General features: G+C 46.6%; 1 protein-coding gene across 15 annotated transcripts in view; it reads right to left on the bottom strand.

The window, feature by feature from the left end:
• Positions 1-21,861, bottom strand: part of LOC100116138 (prolyl 4-hydroxylase subunit alpha-1) — a 192,769-nt gene that overhangs the window by 106,007 nt on the left and 64,901 nt on the right. For 3 of the 15 annotated variants that reach the window (XM_032598492.1, XM_016984306.3, XM_008206281.4), the window contains exon 1: positions 7,234-7,412. The exons of 6 other annotated variants lie outside the window; for them this stretch is intronic. The gene's annotated coding sequence lies outside the window, so the exon portion shown is untranslated. Of the gene's footprint in view, positions 1-6,179; positions 6,650-7,233; positions 7,414-21,861 lie in introns of those variants that run through there. 6 more of the 15 variants (XM_016984303.3, XM_008206277.4, XM_031927867.2 and 3 more) reach the window with 5 other exon arrangements.

Below are 21,861 nucleotides of genomic sequence, written 5' to 3'. Positions count from 1 at the left end.
GGGAATAAGAGATGTAGAGAACTGCGTGGAAGGCTTTTCTGAAGGAGGAAAGTTTGTTTACGAAAGGCTACAGCGGCGCATTGTTTATCGCGCGCGAATACAACCGACGGGTGAATATCTGAAGCGAGCATTTTTAATTGGCTCTTGGCTCCGCAGAAGATTCCAGGGGTTACTTGATGTTGTAAGGCTGGGAAGCCCTTGATTCGATTGTTTTTCAGGCTGGACGAGGATACGGCTTTACGCTACTGTATAGCTGCAAGCGCATTAATTATTGGTACAGCGAATAGCGAAAGGTTATTATAGGTGTACTTTTAATAAATTATATGACTATGCTATCGAGGAAAATTATTGGAATCCCGCTTCAGCATTCCCGTCAAACATTTACGTCTATATACACCAATATTATTATATCTGCCGTGTAAACAATATAATGCACCGAAAAACAGAGAGATAAATGTATTTGATTAATATTCCACCGCCTATAATACAAACACGCGATTTGTTATTCGAAATAATAATCAGACGGCTCTCTCTCTCTCTCTCGTAGAGATAATTAACGAATTCCAATAAATATAACCAGAGGAACGCTATGTACCGTACCATCGTTTATGTTCATCGCGATTGAATTACGGCAAGAGGCATAAATTCGCTTTTTCGTCCAGAAATACCGATGAAATGCAAATGAGCTCTGTACATACACGTCCCGCGTTTACAGCGACGTGCAACAATGCCGGATAAATCACCATTAGAAACATCGATCAGCTCTCACTATATATTAGCGAAAAATCATAGAAAAAATCCTCAGCAGCCAATAAAGAGCACGCGTATACTTACGCGTGCAAGCAATTTCGCCGGGTGTTGTCTCTCAGCTGTTGTGCATCTCTCGCGGTCTACGTATACAGCTATATATATACATATATATATATATATATATATATATATATATATATATATATATATATATATATATATATAGACACACACACACACACACTATACTTACAAGTGTGACGCAAGGTCGGAAGGCCGGCGCGCGACGCTCGCCGGCGGTCCTGCGGTCGAGGGAACTACACTGCGCGTCGGACAGCGAAATTGTACGGGCGTATAAGCCACGTCGCGCGCGCGCGAGAAGAGGAGAGCAGCAGCGCAGGCGGCCGCGCTGTCGGCGACGATGGGACTTTGGAAGCTTCCAGAACGTCCGGCAGGAAGATGAAGATGATGATGGCTGTGTGCGTGCGTTGTTATTATATTTGAGCGTCATCGCCCTCTAACCGCGTTGATATGATTTTGGAGAGAATTGTGTGTGATGTGTGTGTGTGTGCGTGTGTGTGTATGTGTGTGTGATGGATCGAATATTTTATACTTTGTAATACATCGTGAATAATACAATACAATATCATGTGATTTGGCTCCGCAGGCTGTGTGTTTACAATTCACACGTTGTGAAAATGCATGTCTAAAAATTCACGATGCTGGTATAGCATAGCGTGGAAACAAATGTTGTTTTATACAAAATTCAAGCTTTTTATTATATACAAGTGTATAAAGGCAGGCATGAATTCTGATAAAAATTAAAAACGTAACGCGAGCGTATAAAAGCACAGGGCAGGCAGTTCGCTCGGCGTGTGGATTTACTATATATACGGTAGTGGATAGCCGCTATAAAATGAAATATGATTAAAGGAAATGTAGCTGTTTTACGATGAAAATGGTCTATTTATAGTTACACGCCACGGCCGTTAAGAGAAGACTAGCTGCCCACTCGTCTCTCTTTCTTCTCTCGCTGCCGCACGAGTATAGGAAAAGTATATATACGCGGGAGATGAGGAACACCGGATTCTGATGTCGTTTTGATGTCTCTATTATTGCCGGCGCGTTTCGCGAGCTTTACACGGGAAAATCTATAACTCGGCGCAGTTCAATGAAGAAAAAAATTATAACAACTACTCGTACACAGCGAAAGTATAGGAAGCTAATAACTTTCCCAATTATGACGTGTATATAACGGATAAATTTTAAAGTTCCCGCGATGATGCACGATCCATCGTTAACCTTCCCGAAACAATAACGAAGTAAAATTAAAAACTCCGAAAGTAAAATTCGAACTCCACAGGAAAGTATACGCAACAAACCTCTAACCCCGAGCGAAAAACTTCTCTATACCGGCTGCTGCTGTTCCCTCTCATACATTCGTTTCACCGACTATACACAGTATCAAAAAAAGCCGCGGAAAAAGGACGATCGTTACACACAGCAGAGAAGAAAAAAGATGCGGTAACGGAGCACACATATACCTACACACACATAGACGCAGAGGCTGCGCGCTGGAAGAATGAGCGATTAAGATAAAAATGCGAGAGTAGCCGGAGGTGCGGAAGATCCACCGCACGGGCAGAAAACGAGAGAGCGAGAATCGGAGCGAGATAACGAATATGAGAGCGCATCGGACGCGAACGAAGGTGGAAAGATAGAGGGGGGGGGGGGGGAGAGAATAAGGAGAAAAGCGCGCGGCTCGAAAAGTAGTCTTTCGAAACTTTTATCCGCTCCTCTCTCTTGCGCGCGCGCGCTCGTTATTAGCTCTTGTTTGCTTTGGCGCGGCCAATCTTTTTATCTGCTATCGCAACTTTTCCGCGCGAGCCGCCGGGTCTAGGCGTTTCAAGTATTTTTAAAGAATTCGCCGAAAAAGCAGCCGGAGATTGATATCGCCGACGAGGCTTTTCTGTGGGGAGAGGGACGAATTTTTTGGAGCTCAGAGTTTCATATATCAGTGGAGAGAATTTAAAGTTCTCGTCGAGACTGTATCATAATTTTGAAAATAAGTAAACGTCTTAAAAACACACACGTATAAACACGTCATAAAACGTTATTAACCGCAGCTCGAAACGAGCAGTCCAGCGTCTGACTGACACGCGACTCAAATTAAAAGTCGAGCGCATGAATCTCCTCCATCATATTCTCTTCCAAAAGTGACACGGCCCCGGTTAAACGCCGGGAAAAAAGAGAAGAAAAAAATAAAACAAAGCAAAAGCCGCTGTTATCGCGGCGGTAAATGATTACTCTCTCGGCTCGCGCTTACGAGGCGTTGAAGCGTCTACAGCAGCAGTACAGATCGCAGTAGCAGCAGCAGCAGTGGCGTATATACACTCGCGAAAGAGCCTCGAAAAGAATAACGCTTGCTTCTCGACAGGCTTTATTCAAGTTAATCCGCGTTCCAACTAACAGACTTTCCTCGCGGCACTCGCGGAAGTTGCAGCACAGAGTCGCTTCCTCTCCCCCCTCTGACAAACTTTTTTGTAATCCCATCGCTGTGCCTTCTTCCTTATCTCTTATCAAAATTTACTGCGCTCAAACTCGATAAATCCTTCGTTTTATCAGACCGTCTCGCGAGAGCCGCGATTTATATTCTGTGTATACACAGTACAGCGAGCTCGGGAGATTCAAAAAGAGAGACGGAGCTGCGGCGACACAATGGCCTCTCTCTCTCTCTCTCTCTCTCTCTCTCTCTCTCTCTCCGCTGCTGATCGTCCGCCGTGCAAATTTGCATCCCCCGACGACGAGGCGAAATTAATATGTACCCGATCGCGAGAGAGAGAGAGAGAGAGAGAGAGAGAGAGAGAGAGAGAGTATAGGCGCGCAAATATTAACCCTTTCGCATAATCCGAGCTACTGCGCGCGGGATAGGACGACGTCGGCGGCGGAGGAGGCTTTAAATTGCATTACAAACTTGGCGATTATCGCGTTATCTCTTGCCGAAGTTTGAGTGCCCGAGCGTTCGGGAATTATAGTTACAATGGCAAGTTCTCCTCTCCCCGCGCTCCGCAGGAGCACGACGTGCTGCATACAATGTGTGTATACTTATACATACTTGCGCGTGTATGTCGGATCGCCGTCACGCTAATTTCAGCCGGCGGAGCTCAAAAGTTCGTTTCCAGACGGAAGGGATTCTTTTCTCCCCATATAGTCGCCGGGAGAGTCCGACGCCGGTTTCGGAAGCGGCCCTCGTCTATATACAGTAATTTCCGCGAGGGCTCGCGCGCAACTTTGCGTAAACATTCGCGTAGTTGATGGAGTCGAAAGTTTGCCCATCGCGTCGAACTGTGTATGACAGAGCCGAGTGTTTGGGCTGGATGTGAGAGAGCTGGGGACTGTATACGCGCGTACAAAGAGGAAGGGATGGAAAACTCGCGCGAGGAGTTTTCCCGGGGACAGAAATCACGCGCAAGTTGAATCGAACTTTGGGATGTTACGGAGCATTGTGAAAACATCGCGCGCGCTCGTGTTTTCAGCGCTTGTTTGTTCTTCTTTTCTTCTATTCCTTTTTTGCGCCAAGCTTTATTCACGCGACTTTAACGTCTTCTACGAACGGCGGAGTGAGCGATCGTTAGGAAGGCTTTTCACGGACACAGGGGAACGATCGCGGTCTATTGAGAGGCGAGGAGAAAAAAGAGAGAATCGACGAGTTTTCTCGAATTTCAAGGGCGCAGAGGGGAAAAAATTTCAAGGAGAGTTTTCAGGAGTTCAAGGACTTGGAGTAGCACACCGCTCTACGGCCGGATAGCCGGAAAGTTGGCGCCGCAGTGTTATAATGCGAAAGGTTATTTCAATTCATGCATTTCTCATCAACCCGCGTGCAGCGCTTTATCGAGAGCTGCAGGGGTCTTTCAACCAATTCGCTCTATATATACTATATAAAGATGCAGACATTCTGGCGAGCTAATCGCTGAAGTAAAATTAGATAATTCTTGCAACAGCTAACTTTGTATCAAACTAATTATACGTACGCAAGCGCGAATGGAAGTAAAAATAATAACAACGCCGAGCGTTTCGCAGTAGCTCAAACTTGCGCAGTAAGTTAAGAGAGTTGCGAACTAATTGTAAGTTAGTAGACCGCGATCTCCGCGCGCGTGAGCGCACAGTAGTTTGATATGAAATCAGATTGCGCTTCAAGATATAACCGATAACCATCGTCCCTGCAGTCCCTATACTGTACCCTGGTATAATCAAAAACTCTCGAAATTCACCTGTCCAAACATAGCAGCCGAACAAGTGCCCTTTAAAATAAAAAGCCTGCAGTCCTTCGAGATCGACGACAAAACGCAGACACACACAGGAGCAATAGCAGAGCAGCACTTGAGCCGAAAATAGATTCTTTCCAAACAAACATTTGTCCCATGGTCGGGTCGAGCATGTGTATATGTATACAAGCCACCGCTGCAGGTGTACCTTTAAGCCCGCAGAACAAATACCCTGTTTGCCAAGAGCGAGTGAGAGAGCGCAGCCGGTTTACACCACTGCTGCAGTGTGTCGTTATGCCGGCGACAATTTTTAACTTTGCCCCGCGCGCGCGTTCGATAATCGCGGTCCCGAGCACAGATACAGGGTAGTGCGCTATCCCCTTAAAGGGGATGGAGCGAGATGCGCGCGCGGGAGTACACGTTGCCGGAGGTACACCGCCAGAGTAAAAATAGCGAACGCGTGTTTGACCTTTCGCAGCGTTGTTTGATTTCCTTCTCACGAGCTACAGCTGATGTGCTTATGCAGAGAAATTATTTAAGGGGGTCGACAGTTGTTTCGACTTGTGCACTTCGGACCTCGAGCTGTACACGCGGCGAGAAACTGTGTACCACTTCCGAGAGAGAGAGAGAGAGAGAGAGAGAGAGAGAGAGAGAGAGTTCTCTGCATGTAGAAAAAACACGATTAGTCTTGGGGTCGAAGCGCCGACGTAAATAGTAACAAACGACCGCCTCGAAAAAAGGGCTGGTCCTCTCGCGCTGCTGCAATTTTTCACCGGCTGCAGAGTGTAAGCCGCACCGGCGTCACGCGCGGAGAGACAAAGTAGACGGAGGAACGAATGAATAAAAAACAGGCCGGAGAGAGAGAGAGATAGAGAAAAAATACATGGAAGGAGAGTAAAAAGAAAAGAACGTGACACGACATCATTAATATTGAACGTGTGAAAACAGCGATCCGACAATGCGCAAAATCAGCAGAAACGAGAGAAGACCCCTTAATTCTTCATCCGCGTTACAACAGGGGAGAAGCTCTCGCTCTATCTCTCTCTCTCTCTCTCTCTCTCTCTCTCTCTCTCTCTCTCTCTCTCTCTCTCGCCAAGTGCAGCGCGTGTGCGCCTCTAACGAAGGACATCACCCCCCAAAATCCAAGGGTAAAATAAAACTCACCACTCGGGGGCCGAGTCTGCCGCCCCTGCGTGTATCTCTCTCGTTCAATCCCTCGTCGTCTGCTGCGGCGAAGGAGGCCCCCTACTTCGGTTTTTTGGAGGTTATGTCGCGCGCACTCCGCCGGCACACACAGGCACGCACACAGGCAACTCTCCTAAGAGAGCGAGAGATAGAGAGAGAGAGAGAGAGAGAGAGAGAGAGAGAGAGAGAGATGCGAAGGGGAGACGCCGGTCTCTCGATGATAATCACGCGCGAGAGCACAGTGTATACGTATATACAAGCGTAGTTGCAGTCAATTCCGTGGATGGGTGACGACGATGATGACGCCGTGCACGTGGTTTCCCGAAGAGCAGTGCGTTTAACGCGCTTCTGATGACGACGATTTCTGCTTTTAATGGGACCAAGGGGGTATTTTTATTGGTCGTTCTTCACGAGGGGGGTCGAGTACTTTTTTTTTAACTCGTTCTCAACTGGTGTGCACACCGGTCAGTGAACCGGGTCCGAGCGGTTTTGCGTTGCTTTTCGCCGCCACGAGCGCGTTAATTTTTTCAAATTCGTTATTGCGGAGTGTACATTACAGTCGATGAATATGTATCCTACCGCGACACCGTACAGGTGCAATTCGCGATATAAATATTTAGCTCGAAATAACGAACTGGCTGCGCTTCGAATTAATATTCAAAATACGGCTCGTTTCGCGGAGGAGGCAAGATTTTATTGCGCGATATGAAACTGAAAACGCGTGTACACACGCAAGCACATACGTACGAGCTTTTATACGGCTCTTGTTGCTGATGGAAATAGAAATTGGCTGCGGGCTGTCCTCGGGCTTTCGCGGAATCGAAACGCGAGTCTCTATATATTTTTATATCCGCGGAGAAGTACTCTCGACAACGTGTATGCCTTATAAACGTACGGAGAACGTTCGCGAATCATTCGCAAATGTACTCGCGCGTACTCCGAAAAATCCAGACCAAACCAAAAAAATTCTATCACCTCGCGGTGCGTAAAAAACAACGAAAAATCCGCTCGTCCCCGGTCCACACCTACTCACCAAAAGTCCAACCTTATACAGCTGCTCGCGATACGGCCGTGTACAAATCGCGAAACGTAACGACAGAAGCTCGACAAGTATACACGAGTACGAGTATACTGCAGAAGTACAAGCGAAGGCAAAGCAGAGCGAATGCGACCGCGCGATCCGAGCACTCGCGCTCGACTAACCTCCTCGGCGGCGCGCATTCCCCGTCTCGTCCGGGTCTCTGTCTCTCTTTCCCCCGCCACTGGATGCTGCGCCGCGTGGGCTCGACTCGCTCTCGCTCGCACTCGTGCATAAGGGACTGCATACGTGACGATCGGATGCGCGCCCGGCGCTCCTTTCTCGACGCTGCGCGCAGCTATAGATATACGCGAGTGCTGTATGGCATGTACGTATCGGGTGCGCGAGAGAGGCCAGCTGTGCCGTGAGCGTGATGCTCTTTAACGTTTCGTTTAGGGGAATTTCCCGGATGCAGTGTGCCGTGTGTGGAGCGACGTTGATTTTTTCAGGGGGTGAAGGGATTTATTTTTGGGGGGGATGATGGGTGTAATGAGACCCTCGCCCTTCGATGCATGGGAAGATTCTAGAAGAAGAGGAGGAGGAGGAGATTACGATGTCGAACGATCGTGAATGGAGAGCAGTGGGACTCGATATGCACTTTTTTCGTTTGTTTTCCTCTCGCTGTGAAATCTCTGCTTAAAAACTCGACTTTCGTCGAGCATCGCGATCGACAGCCACATCATTCTAGCACAAATCAAAGCCCGAGCTAAATTAATTTATGCTAATCCAAGCGATTCCAAGGGCTCGAAATAAATACTCTCATTCTCTCTCCGCCTGCACGAGCTTGCTCTCCGTCTTCGCGCAGTTTCTCCTATTCCTCTTTCCCCTGAAGCTGCACGACTCTCTCTCCCTCTCGACTCTCGTATATCTGTATCCAACCGCCAGTATCTATCTGTATCTATACATACGTAGCAGACGGTTTCTTTTTCCGGAGCTCGCTGCGCGCGCGTGTTTCCTTCGTTCGTCGCGATTCCGATACACACACACACACATACACACAGCTCGCACAGTCTATGCCCCGCGTCGGTCGAATTCTTTGATTTGCATATTTGCCGAGACTGCAGCAAGAGATTACTCGCTGTTCCGGGGGCTGCCGTTGTAATCCTTCTTTTTCCTCGTTCACCTAGTTACGACGACGACGACGACGCGCTTCTTTAGTCTTATTTAGTGCCAGGGATTTGTCGCGACGTTTCCCGCGAGCTTTGCATGTGAAAGTATACAAGAGCGCTTGCGGAGCAGAGCTTTTTGTACGTTCGAGCGGCTCTGAATTCTTTTTGCGCGCAAGCTGGGCTCGCGTGTTTAACTTTTGCGTACTCATAAACGTAAATTTCGCCCCCTTTATCTGGGAATTTTTTTATGGATTTTTGGGCTGAGCTGCGCAGCGGGATTTTTCAAAGTTTTTAGAGGACCTCAGTCTGGCGTCGCGTTTTGACGGTTAGCGCAGCGTAAGAGTAAGTATACGTAAAAAGCTCGAGAGTCGAGTAAGTAACGTATTGCCTGTTTAACGCGGCATCCCGCGCTAAATTAGTTAAACAAATTACCAAGCCGTAGAGAATTTGGACGCGGTGGGACTTGCAAAAATCGTCCTAAGCCGCGGTGATGAATGCGCGTAGTTTATACACGCAACTTGGCTAGAGAGGACGCGGAGAATTATTGTCTCTCGTAAAGCCTTCGCTAATGCTAATAATGGCTTGATGCATGCGGCTGTTTCGAAAAAGAATCATTGAAAATGCTCGCACGCATAAGCAGTGTGCAGAGTATTCGAAGAATATCAGATGTTATGATGGATGTAAATGATGTCATACTCAGGCGAATGTTGTTTAACTAATTCAGATGTAATGGCCACAGAAAATACGCTGGTTTTCAATTCAGAGCAGAATGTCTGACGGGCTTTTAAAACGCATTCACTATTTAGTTCTATTATTGAAACTCGCGTGTAACATATTACGCTATATATCTAAAAGGTTATAAAAATTGAAACATCTTTTTTTACGAATAATGCAGAGTCCATTCGCAGCTACAAGATTTTACAGAATATACTAAGTGCATAACATACATAGTGTTTCCATAAAATTATTCGCTTCTTTTTCCAGATTCATACTTTATAAATAAATTTTTTTTTTCTATAGAATTAAAATATATAATCATAAAGAAATTCACACTTTTCTACTTCACCTTCCAGTACAAAAAGGGCTTACTTTATAGCGGTGTCAAGAAAGAATCGTCGAGGCAAAGATAAACCGCCAACATTTTTTTGTTATGGCTACTTGTAATTCGGTCAGATTTGATAACTGCGTAAATCCAACTGTTAGAAAACTTCGTAAAGGTGTTTTTTTATAGATTTTTCAAAAATTTAGTCATGCATGGTTATAATGTCCTTATGTAATATTTACAAACAAGTTGCATAATTTGATTACCCTCTGATCTTTCACGAAAGCCCCTTTGTCCAACACTATCAAAATACAAGTCTGAGCGTGTCAACCAGAACGACAAAGAATAAATAGAGATTAGCAAGAGTATTAAGCCGCTCTCAACGCGTCTTGTCTCCGCTAACGAACAAAGCCCGCAAAAATCATTATCAATCCTGAGCCTCCGAAAAATCCTCACGTTCACAGCAAGCAAGTATAAATTCCAAGTAAGCGTGCAACGCAAGCGCAGGAAGACTCCGTTCGCCTCCGCAGTCGGGCGCCAAACACGTCTCTTCCGCAACAACACATCACACAGCGCAGCTCTATGGCGCGGCGCTCACCGTCCGTCCGTCCGTCCGTCCGGCGACCCTCGGTCTAATTCATCGCGAGTTCACGAGCGAGCAGACACGCGAAATACGTTACCTGCTCGCTGCCTTCCGACCCACCTACCAACCTACATATATATGTGTATTGCGCCGGTATACAACGCACAGAATACAGTGTGAGAGGCTTCTCGTACCATTACACACGCGGCAGTCAGGATCTTCGAGTGCGTTTCGAGGTTCGACCGCAAACGGCCGCGATGCCGGATCTTAGGGCCGAAAGTTACGCGCGCGCCTCGTATAACTGGCTTTACGCCTGCAGCAGCGCGTAATTTGTTTGGCCGTATAGAGATGAGGCGCGCGAAACACGAAAGGAATGGCAAGAGGCGAGCAGCTGTGTGACTTTTGGAAAATTGCTGCTGCTACTGCTATCTGTGTACACACGGGGGCTGGAGTATGGGATGAAAATTGAAATCTCGCGTATGGGTGCAATCGTCGGTTTTCCGTACGTGATACTTTTTTCTTCTCGAATCCCAAGTTTTTTTTGAAGGATGAATAATTGATGGATAGATAACGAAGCACTACTATTAATTGCAGTTGCTGAAATCAGTTGATTGATAATCTCTCAGGGTCGCAAAGATACATAACGTTTTAATTACGTCCGCGCAGCTGTAACTATTTTACATTTAATTCAATTAGTGGAAGCTGCAGAGCCGCACCCATGTAATTTAACAATAATCGGCGGCAGCGTAAACAGCGAACAAATTAATTCCCCCGCGCGCGATCGCTACACTCTTTGCTTATCTTATTTTACAGCTCGAATAAAATAGACGAAGTCTGATTAAAGCCGTCAGAGGACCGCGCGATCGGATCGATCGTCGCGTAACTCGTCCCCTGTATATAACTGATTAAAATTCCTCATAACAAACCTTTCTTCCTCCCGGTCTTTACGGCCCAGGCATTAACCTTCTCCCGCGAGTAGCGCGGTACACATATACACCTACACAGTTACGTAGCTCGCGCCGTACATCGCGTCGCTCGGAATCTACATAATGCAGGCCATAAAAGGCCAGCTCTAAGCCGAGGCGATATCCATCGTAAAATTTCTCTTCTCGCCGAGAGAGAGAGAGAGAGAGAGAGAGAGAGAGAGAAAGCTCGAGGCAGACAGGCTCGAAGTGCAACCATACCCCCAGAGCCGAAAATCGAAATTACCAAGTTGCAAGCGCGCTCAACGATCGCTTATACTGGCGGAGTAGCGTACGTGCCGCACGTCTGCAAACGCTTTGCGCCCACTATGCTACTGTTTGACTTTTCGAGCACTACTGCGATCGGCGTTGGCTGATGGGTTTCTTAATTTTCTTTCGTGCGCAAAAATTTGACCTTTTGTCAAAATGTTGCCAACACTGCGCCGAAAGGTATGGGCAAAATATTGGCAACATGTTGGCGAAAGGTTTGCCAATACTTTGCCAAAACTTTGCTGAAGGGCCATTTCCAACATTGCGCCAATAGCTCAGTAAAGAAATTTCTTTTTCTTATTTTTCAAAGGCAAGCATTATAATGAAGTACATAAGACAAGTCAATTTTTATTTACGACTCATAATGATGGTATTTTCTTTTTTTTTCTTTTACAATAAATAGATCCAGGCAGTACATTGATATATTGAACAGCCGACCAACATACGTACGCATTTGAGACACTTGGAATATTAATCGAAGTTGTACATTATTTTACATTTTCATAAGTAATAGCATTAGTAAAGCGCAACTTTTACATTTTTCTGAGAGAATTTTTTGTCCTTAGTCGATGTCGATCACAGCAAGGTTTCAATGGTGTAATTCGATTGTCCCTGTGTGCAAAATAATGTACATGTACATGACAAAAGGTCAAATTTTTGCGCGGGTTTTGTCTTTGTCTTTGTTGTGTGGGCCGGGTTGAGAAGTTGGGAGGAGGTATGGTATTCATTTTCATCGAATTCTATTTCGACGTTGAAACTCGAACAGAATCAATCGAAAAAAAATCCTATATTATACAGCTTTTTACTTCGCTCTATTCGACAACAATAACCGACCTATTGAGAAGCGATGAAAATAATTCCAGGAAATCGTCAGAAAAATAACATTCCGAACGACACTGAACTGCGCTTTTAATCAAGTTTTCTCTCCATCCTAGTAAACAACCGATAGCGTATAGCAATAAAATTTCCACCGACGCAAACTCGATTCACCTCGAATCCCAACCTGGCTCTCATACCCGCGAACGTGCAAAATACTTTCTCATCTGCATCGAGCCACAAAGTAAAGATATTCAATCACTCCAGGACACACCCTGCCTCGCAAGCTCTGGAAAATCTCGCGCACACAGCGAACCGTTCTCGACTGTGTGTGCGAAAGAAAATCAAGTGTCCCACATCTCGCGCACAAACACGGTAGCATTCAGCGCTTCCATGGAGTTCCATCGTCAAAGTCCCGCGCAGCGCAAGAGTATACCTGAACCTGCCAACTCCTGCAGCGCGTGTACGTTCGTCCATAGACAGAAGGGGCTGGGAGGGAGGTAGTGAAAAGCTCGCGCAAGGCGAGACTCGACTATGTACATACTCAATTAGACGGCGAAGCGTGCGAGCCGGCATTTGAACATATCGTATGCGTGTACGCAAACGCTGTGCATATAGATGCGCGTGTGTGTACCTCTCTTTGTATGCGTGTGTATAGGTGTAGCTGGGTGTCTGAGTGCGCAAGGGCTTGTGTACTTATAATTAATGCTTCTCGACTGCGCGGAGACGAATTACTCGGCGTTCGTGTGTCTTTCGCGTGTCGACGGCCCGTAAAAGTCATTCTTCTCGTATATCCTCGTGCTGGCGATGGAATTTCTGATTGCCATAGCCGAAAAAGCAGCAGCGGAGAGTTTGCCGAACCGTTCGCTCGATGGATTTTCTTGGAATTTAGCTTATGCATTCCTTACTTCTCGATGGCGCGAGATATGCGCAGGTATAAGCGAAGGCTTTATTAGACTCGAGCTATGGTACAATTATGGAAATGGCTTCGCTGCAGCGACGAATTTCCGAAATAAGAGAAGGTGTATGTGGAGCTTTCAAATTTTACATCGCAGTTGAACCATATCCTGCACACGAGAAGTCGATAAAAAGCACTGTATTACCTTTCATTATTTATAACTCGGACGATGCAGCCCAGTGTAAATTAGAATAACGAATTCCAATCTCGGATATTCCGAGAATCATACTTCGATATTCGAATCGGGAAGCGACATCGTGCATTCAAACGTCAATCCAGATATATACGCGCAACCGCATGTCATCCAATTTCCGGGATCGATGACCGAAATCATCGCGCGACGTTGGGCAAAGTTTACTAATTGTCAAAATCGAATGCTCTACTACTCCCTCTCTCTCTCTCTCTCTCCCTCTCTCCGCACCGAGAAACGTGTGTGGCAGACGCCGCAGCAGCAGCGGCAGTGTGACAGGAGATACTCTCGCGAAGCGTATAGCGATCCGTCTTCGGCACGTCAATTTCAGCCATTAGTAATGGAAATCCGTCCAAACATACGCTGTACACCGCGTCGCCAAAGGCGACAGGGACGAGACGACGGATTGTAAAATGACTGCAAAGTTCTCGAGACGCACGACGACGGGCTGCTAAAAATTCGGAAAGCTCTGCAGTGAAAGCTCGCTGCCGTACATACTCGACTCGGGGGTGATAACGGAATTCGGCGAAAAATGGCGCCTCGTGCATTGTACACGGCGAAAATTTTTCTTTATTCTCCGGAGGGCATTGTTATGTTGTGAATGTACTCCGCGCAGCCAAAGTTTATGCAGCGGAAGGAAAAATACGATAGTTAGCATAACACCGCGCGGGGAAGTTCGGCGAAGTTTACATACGCACACTGGCAGGCGATGTTAAAATATACAATAGAAATTCAACTGTGGCATGTAGAGATAATTTAGTTGATAGCATCAAGTAAATTCAGGATTTTTCTATTCTCGTATGTGGCCAGTGAATTTCCGTATACAGTATAGCGATGATGGGTGGATTTTTGAAATGCCCTTGTTGAAAACTCCCGTACGAATCAAGGGAAAAACAATAGCAACCGAGTATAGAATTAGTCCATAACGAAGATAAAACTACAAGCTTGAAAAAATATTTTCGTATACTCCCCAACACTGATAGGATTAAGTCGTTATATTCATATCTTCCCGTCAAACAACAAAAGCCCAGCTTTCAAAGCTTGCGAGCTTTCGCATTCGAAAATCAAAATCCCTCTGAATAATGTCCCTCCCAACGCTCGGTCGAAAAACTTCTCCTGCATTATTATTATCATTATCGTGGCTGCTTCGCGTGTCCCGGACAAAAAATTCAGGCTCCGTAGTGTACGAAACTCTGCAGCAGCAGTAACGGCACTCGAGCGCGCGACTCCATTCGCAAAAGTGCTTAATATAATAATACAAGCAGGCACTTTACGAGTCGTTCGTTCGCTTCTCTCTCTCTCTCTCTCTCTCTCTCTCTCTCTCTCTCTCTCTCTCTCTCTCTCTCTCTCTCTTTTCTCGGAAGAGTAGAACAAGAGCGGGGCACGGAGCATCGCGCAGCCCAAGAGACATAGAGAGAGAGAGAGGAGAGAGAGAAAATGCAATTTTTATTAAAACTCCGAAAGAACAATCTCAGGCACGAAGCGAGAGCGGCTACATCCGTATAACACGACCGAAAGCGCCACTTACTTCCGGGGATGTAAAAAGCAATTCACTTACGTGAGAGCCCAGCATTCCTGGGCGCGCATTTCTCTGCCAGCAGCAGCAGCAGCGGCTGCAGCCCCCTCGTATTTTAAAGTTCCGAGAGAGCAGCGCACTCTCTCTCGTCTTCTTGCGCGCAGCCGAAAAGAAATTCGAGAGAGAGAGAGAGAGAGAGAGAGAGAGAGAGAGCAAGCGCGAGCTCGAAGCGGAGGAAGAAGTTTGGCCGTGAAACTGGCCGACGGATGGAGCCGTTTAAAAGCTCGCCGCGAGTCTCGAAGGTCGATACGATTGTCCATCTCTCTCTCTTTCTCTCTCGAGCGAGGCTTTCCGAGAGAATCTATGTACGCGGCCGGAAGTTGCGAGGGATAACGTTCGAACGCTCGCGGGAAAGTTAAATTTTTTTACGCAAAGTTCCCCGCTAGCTGGTCCTTCGTATATATTTCTCGGCTTTTTATGATACTTTCTGGACGAAGTCTATGCTTCTCGAAAACGTACACGTTGTTTCGCTGCGGACGGAGTATGGATATCGCGTTCGCTGGAGAGGATAAGTTTTTAGTTCGCGCGAAGGTATGGGGTGGGCAGAGTTAATGGACGTATGCTAACGACGCTGTTAGATTCATTATTTTTTTCGTTTCCGTATGATAAAAGTCATATCAAAGAATAGAGAAGAGACGGACATTTCAAAAATGGAGGATCGAGGATTTGTCACTTCGTGGATGTACGCGGGAAGAAATAAGCCGGAAGCTGCGGAGCGAAGGGAAAAAACAGGCCCGCGAAAGCGGATTAGAAAAATAGGTTTTTACGAATCTTCTTTAATATAAAAGGAGATATATGTCCGCGTGACAAGGGATTTTCGCAATATGGGAAACGTTTCATACGTGCATACGTAGACGAACGTTGTGGAAGGTACGCACGGCAAACGGCGCATCCACCACGACGGATGGAGAGTTATTTTTTCGGTCGTTTCCGATGCGGTTATTGACGAGATTCGCTTATTTTGCGCGAGTATTGCAAACAATGGACGAAATTTGTAATACCCTGAAACGTATAAAACACGACGGTTGATACGTAAACTTAAAAAAAACAAACACGTGTACACAGAATGTTTCTCTAACAACGAAACCTCTCTTGCATATCCTACTGTCCGAAGACAATATCCGAAACAGAGAACCAGCGGAAGCGCGGAGAAATCAAAAACCCAGACGCGCGCTTGCCATCACCGAAATCAACGCTCCGAAACGCATTAATTAACGATAAGCATCTCCGCAACCGTACACACTCGCAGCGAACAGAGAAACCGTTACATTAAATAAAAAAATGCCCTCCAGTCGGCAAAAACACCCTCGTATGCAAAAAATAGGAGTAAGCCAGTCCGGCACTACACGCTAAAGACAGCCTTTCCAAACAAAAGAGAAGGACTAGGGACGGCTAAAAGTCGCGCGCGCCTTAACAATTTGCCGAAACGACAAGGGGCGAGCGCGAATTAGAGGGCGCTCGATGAGAGGTGTCGGGGTGACGCTCAGCTACGCACAAAAGAGCCGCCGCTGGAGAAAGAAAGGGCTCGAAACGAAGGCCGTAACGAGGCTCGCGAGAACCGAAGGGGTGCGGGCGATGAAAAATGAAAAAGGGGTGGGTCAGCAACTCGGAATTATAATACGAGTGGAAAGCGTGTAAAGCTGGCGCAGGAAACTGTACTTGCGCGGGCAGGTATATAACGTATTGTACGAGGCTCGAGTGCGTGGAATTATAAAGTTGTCGGTGGCAGTTATCAAAGTTTTTTAGACTACACACGTATAACCGCGCCTAGTATAGAATGTGAAAAGTTCGTTGATGGAAGGTTCGCTTTGAATTTCCCGCCCTTGTAAGCTCGCGAGGGATGTGTATATACCGCGAAGTAGTTTCGAATCGTGATTGGCTTGTTTGAATCAGCGGCCTCGAGAGATCGACGGCGCGTTTATTACTCACCGATTATTCCTCAAAGCTCTGCACAGACGATGAGAGAGGGGGATGGAGACACAGATAATAACCGACGAGGATCAGTCTAGTCGTCGCGGCAACGGTGCATAATGAGAATCGCGCTAATTAAAAAGCTGCGCATCGGCTCGTCGAGCGTCTTAGCGAGAACTGCGATTGAGCTGGCGGTGTATGATGCGAGCGGCTCCATAGTAGCTGAGCGCAGCTTTTTTCCGTTCATTTAAAGTTTCACTTGCGAATCGAAATGCGCTGAGCCCGAGGTATTGCGCAACGGCCGTTAATCACTTAGTCGGAATATTAATTCGCGCTGAGTGTACTACATATTTAGCGACGACCTCGAATACGTTCGAAAAATTGTCACTCACGACGCATTGCACATTGATTTGTTAGACGTGTATTGTGTGTAGGTATGCATTTTATAATAATTTAGTAATCGAAGCTACACCCCTCCGAATCCGGGTGAGCTTTTACGATTATTCTGCGCGCGAAAAGCTCACTCTCGCGGGCAAGACTAAATAAATTAACCTTTCCAAGTTAGAGGGAAAGTTAGAAGCTCGGCTGTTAAAGATTTAGGGCTCGCAATAAGAGGCGGGGGAGGAAGAAGCAAAAGTTTACGGCATAATCTTACGGAACGCGCGGGAAGAACTTGGTTGACCTAATTTCTGCGCTCACACCCGCGGCGGCTCTCTATCAAAAAGCGAGAGCGGCGAATTTTATGGCTCTTAAATATTTGTTGTCTCGCGAGCGGGGGTTTATCTATTTTCCAGAGTTCGACCGTTTAACACCGACCATATAAGGTGGCCCCGAGTAAAGAATTTATTTTGGATTGTACTATATTGTGAAATCCTTTGTATACACTAAAAAAAACACAGCCATTTTAACTGAACTCGCACCAGTAATCCGTCATTGTACGAAGACTCGCCAAGATTACCGTAGAGTTCAGCAGTTTTAAAGAATCAGTTTTTGCTGGTGTCCCGCGTAAGCGACCAATTTTACGAGTCGCGACTCGCCAAAACTACCAGTGGCACACCGTTGTTCTTACTGAACAGTCGTTACGCTGGCAGAACGGTTAAAACTACCGGACTTTACAGCAGAAACGACTGTGTTTTTTTTTCAGTGTACAGCCTATATACAGGAATGAGCATTTACTCTGTATATTTACACGTGTAACATTCTTAGAAGTTATAATGTTGATACAAACCTGATGCCAATCTTCTGAATTTTTGGGTGAGATACAACTACAGATTGTCGATGACATTTCAAACATTTTAAAATCTTGGAAATATATTTCGTACTAGTTCTCTTTACGAATGCGATGCCGAGAACTGTCATTGGATTCAAACTTTCTGGAAATGATAGTTTTAACAAATTGCAGACAGACGTAGTCCAAGTCACCGCGACATAAACGAAGCACCAAAAAAGTCGACGACTCACTCGGTAAATAACAGACTCGCCGAAACGGAGTAACTTAAAAGGCCAAGATAAATTCAAACATTTAACTCGCGCAGTTAAAACTACAAAGGCCCGCGCTCGTGCGCAAAAATGACCGCGAGTATATATCAGTAGCCGGATACAAAGTCCGCAAGTAAAGAGTCCGCAGCGAGTAAAGAATGAAGCTGCAGGACAGGATAGGGTGCAGATGAGTTTCAGCAGCTTATCGCTGGGAAAGACCGCCTAGGGAAAAGGCGTTTAGAGAGAGAGAGAGAGAGAGAGAGAGAGAGAGAGAGAGAGAGAGAGAGAGAGAGAGAGTAACGTGAGAAGGCAAAGGTCAAAGCGCAAAGCGCCGCTTAAGAGCTGCAGGTGAGCCACCCGTAAACGTTTAATGAAAAGCATCGCAGCGAGCGGCGCAAAAAAGAAAGGGTATGAATTAAAGCCCGCCACTTAATTATAACGCGCGGCCGCAGGGCGTCCCTGTCGTTGACACGTGGACGCGATCCTTCGCTGTATAAAGACGTTCCTTATTCCGCGCTTAGCTTTTGTTGTATTACCGTCGTCGTCGTCGTCGCTGTTGTTGTTCTCGTCGGGACGAAAGAGGAAGTTTTTCAAAGCCGAGATAATTAGTCGTTAATCCGAGCGCGCGGGGGCGAAGAATCGTCGGATGAATTATTCCGGCTTTGATCGTAGAGCAAAACGATATTTCGTCAGCAGCGGCATAGCGGAGCCGCTGCGGTGTTTAGAGCGGCGTTCATACGATGAATTATTCGAAAGAGCCGCGGCGATGTGGTCGCACGTGCGCCGAGTCGATATTAATGGATGGTTGATGGCGAAAAGTGGAAGGGCGGGCGCCGATTTATTGATGGGATGTGCGACGCCGCGCGCTCGGCTTCGCGCTTGTTGGAAAACGATTTGGCTGCGAGGTACGATTTTCGAATTGTCGCGCCGTTGAGAATAGCTGTACGGGTTTGAGAGAGATTATTTGGTTAATGGCGTCCGCGTTGTGTGCAGCTCGTTTATTTTGACGATGCGTGAACAGTTGGAAGCTTTCGAGCTGATTTTTGTTTGAATAAATATAAATGACAATAATAACTACTAATTTACACAAAATCAGCTGGCATAAGGACATTCTTCGATTATTATCAAAGCGCGCGGGGATGAAAAAAAATCTCGCGGCGTTAGCTCGAACTTTGTGTATAGGCTCGCGCGCGCGGCAGTGGAAATTGGTTTTGCCGTCAAATCGAATCAATTTGGTAACTCGCTTATTGCGGAATCACATGAACTTCCGCGCTATAGCGGCAATAGCGCAGTGACAGCGCGGCTTTCTACTCAATTTCCGGCCGCGTAAAATTCTTTTCGATTTCAGCATTCAATTTAGCGCTAACAATAGCGACTACAACAACAGCCGCGCGCGTTTTCGCATTCGTAATTAGCAAACGTATCGGATATACCGACGCGCGGCTTTTTGTATTACGGGCGAGGTTTTGTTTTTGTACGTCAAAGAACGAAAAATATACGCGTTCGGATTACATATTTAATAACCTGCGCGCTTTCGCAACATTCTTTGACATTTTAATTTTCGCGACGCTCGCTATACTTTATAAAACTGAAAATCCGGACGAAAAATCCAAGCTCGCGCCGTATACTCGCAACGCTATACTATGCGTATATAGCTATATACATGTATCCAGTAGCATTATTTAGCCGGCGCGCTCGGAGTAATGGCAAAAAACAGGCGCATAGGCCGACGCGCCGTCGACGGGAGATAAAACGCCGGCTGATGAAACGCCATTTACACTTTCTTTTTGTCTGGGTGATTAATACCTAACACCGTCCGCTTCCGCGCGCCGGCATAGCGCCTCTGTATATACGTATATACGTATATATAAGTATATACGCTCGGCGCTGGCACAGCGAAAAGGTCAATCTTTTTTTCCGATTCGCGTGTGTCGTGCCGCTGGTACAGCTCATTTTTCCAGGGGCAACGCGCGCCGGCTCTCTTTATTTCTGCATTATCCGCGCGCGCGCCTACTTTCTCTCTGGTACGGCGGGATGTCAGAGTGGCTTTTTGCAGCGGCTTATCGGCCCTGGTATATCAAGAACGTGGTTTAGCGCGTCGCGCTATCCTCATCGCTGTGCGTATGCGCGGATTACGTTATATGGAGGAAGTAGACGCTCGAGCGAGACTTTCGGAATTTTTAGACCGAAATTATTCGGAACTAATTTAAACATTTTCATTACTTCAGCTCGTTTCGAAACGCTGTATAAAATATAGAAAGGAGAAGAGCAACAAAAAATCCAACGAGTTCAATCGTCGCCAATTTTCCTCGGCCCGTCGCTTTCGTTCTCGCCCCCCACGAACGTTTTGATTGCGCAACCCCCCAGCACACAGAGCAGTGGCTTCCCGCACACGTAATTCGCACATCCCATCCCACGGCCCGCGTCTAATTTTCCCTTTTACCGGGCTCATATTCCTTTTTAGCCTCCGTCGCCGCACTTTTTCCGCGCGCGTGTACACGTACGTACAGCAGCTTTGAATCTCGCGCGCAACTTTGCTCGGGGGGGTGTTACACGGCTAATTTATGATCGTCGAGAAAATCATGTGTACTTCGCGTACGTGTAGTAGCGCTAACTTTATTCACGTCCAACTTTTTCTAACGCGATTTTTCTTTTTTTTTCTTTTATTTTGTCCGTGTATTAGCGAAGACTGCAGGGCGATTTTTTCGGCCGGCCGTTCCCGCGCACCGCGAGCGAAACGCGTCCGCGCAGGTGTAACTTTTTATTAGTGCGACAGCTAATTTGCCGTGGAGGTTTGTGTGTAAGGGATATTCTTTTCCGGTCCGCTGAACTGTATACCGGAGCTGACGGAAAAGAGTTTTCGATGTATTGCTCTTTCTTTTGTTATGGATTTAAAAAGAACAGATTTAGCTGAAAACCAGCGACAAATCAAATCCAACGACGTTTCGCCATCGATATTATCAGTAGCAGAGAAAATCAATACCAATGCACAAGCAGCATCTATCTAACTAACCTCTTATAGAAGCAATCATCCCATCCGATCCTCTCCGCGCAGCTCTATACGCCGCAGCGTCGCGGATAACGAGGACATCTATCCTACACCCCCCTCCATCTGCCTCTTGGCGCCCGTTAATTGGCTGGATTAAGAGAAACGCATCCTCGCGCTGGAATTCGCGATTCCTACTATATATTCGCACTGTACGGCAGCAGCTTTGCACGTAGAGACGTGGCGCTATATGCACACGTATACCTACGGGATATACGCCAAAGGCAAAGGCCTAGTCAGACGTGCGCCGATTTGCAGACACATTCACTTTGCAGCTGCCGCGGCTGCTCTCCGGTCTTTGCTTCTTCGTGTGTGCATACATACCGGTTTCACGGCTGCAAACGCTGCTCTGCGTGGAATATTTGCTTCGAGTTTTCAATCTGCCGCGCGCAGTGCACGGAGAGAAAGTGTCGTCGAGGCTGATGGTGAAAAATGATTCTATATTATGCGTTATTATGATCACCCATGGCTTGCAATGAATTTCAATTGAAACTTCCCTCGAAGATCGCTCCTCAGCGAACGGAAAAACGTCGCGGTAATCAGCACTCGCTGATCAATATTCATGTGACGACTCGTTCGCGCAGGTAAAGCCTGCGCCGCGATTAAAATTTCAAAGTCGCCGTTTAGCCATAAAAAGTCAG

This window comes from Nasonia vitripennis, chromosome 3, assembly GCF_009193385.2.
Source record: "Nasonia vitripennis strain AsymCx chromosome 3, Nvit_psr_1.1, whole genome shotgun sequence".
NCBI classification, from domain to species: Eukaryota; Metazoa; Arthropoda; class Insecta; order Hymenoptera; family Pteromalidae; genus Nasonia; species Nasonia vitripennis.
Note: the sequence above shows the minus strand (reverse complement) of the source record. Positions and strands in the feature narration are given on the sequence as shown.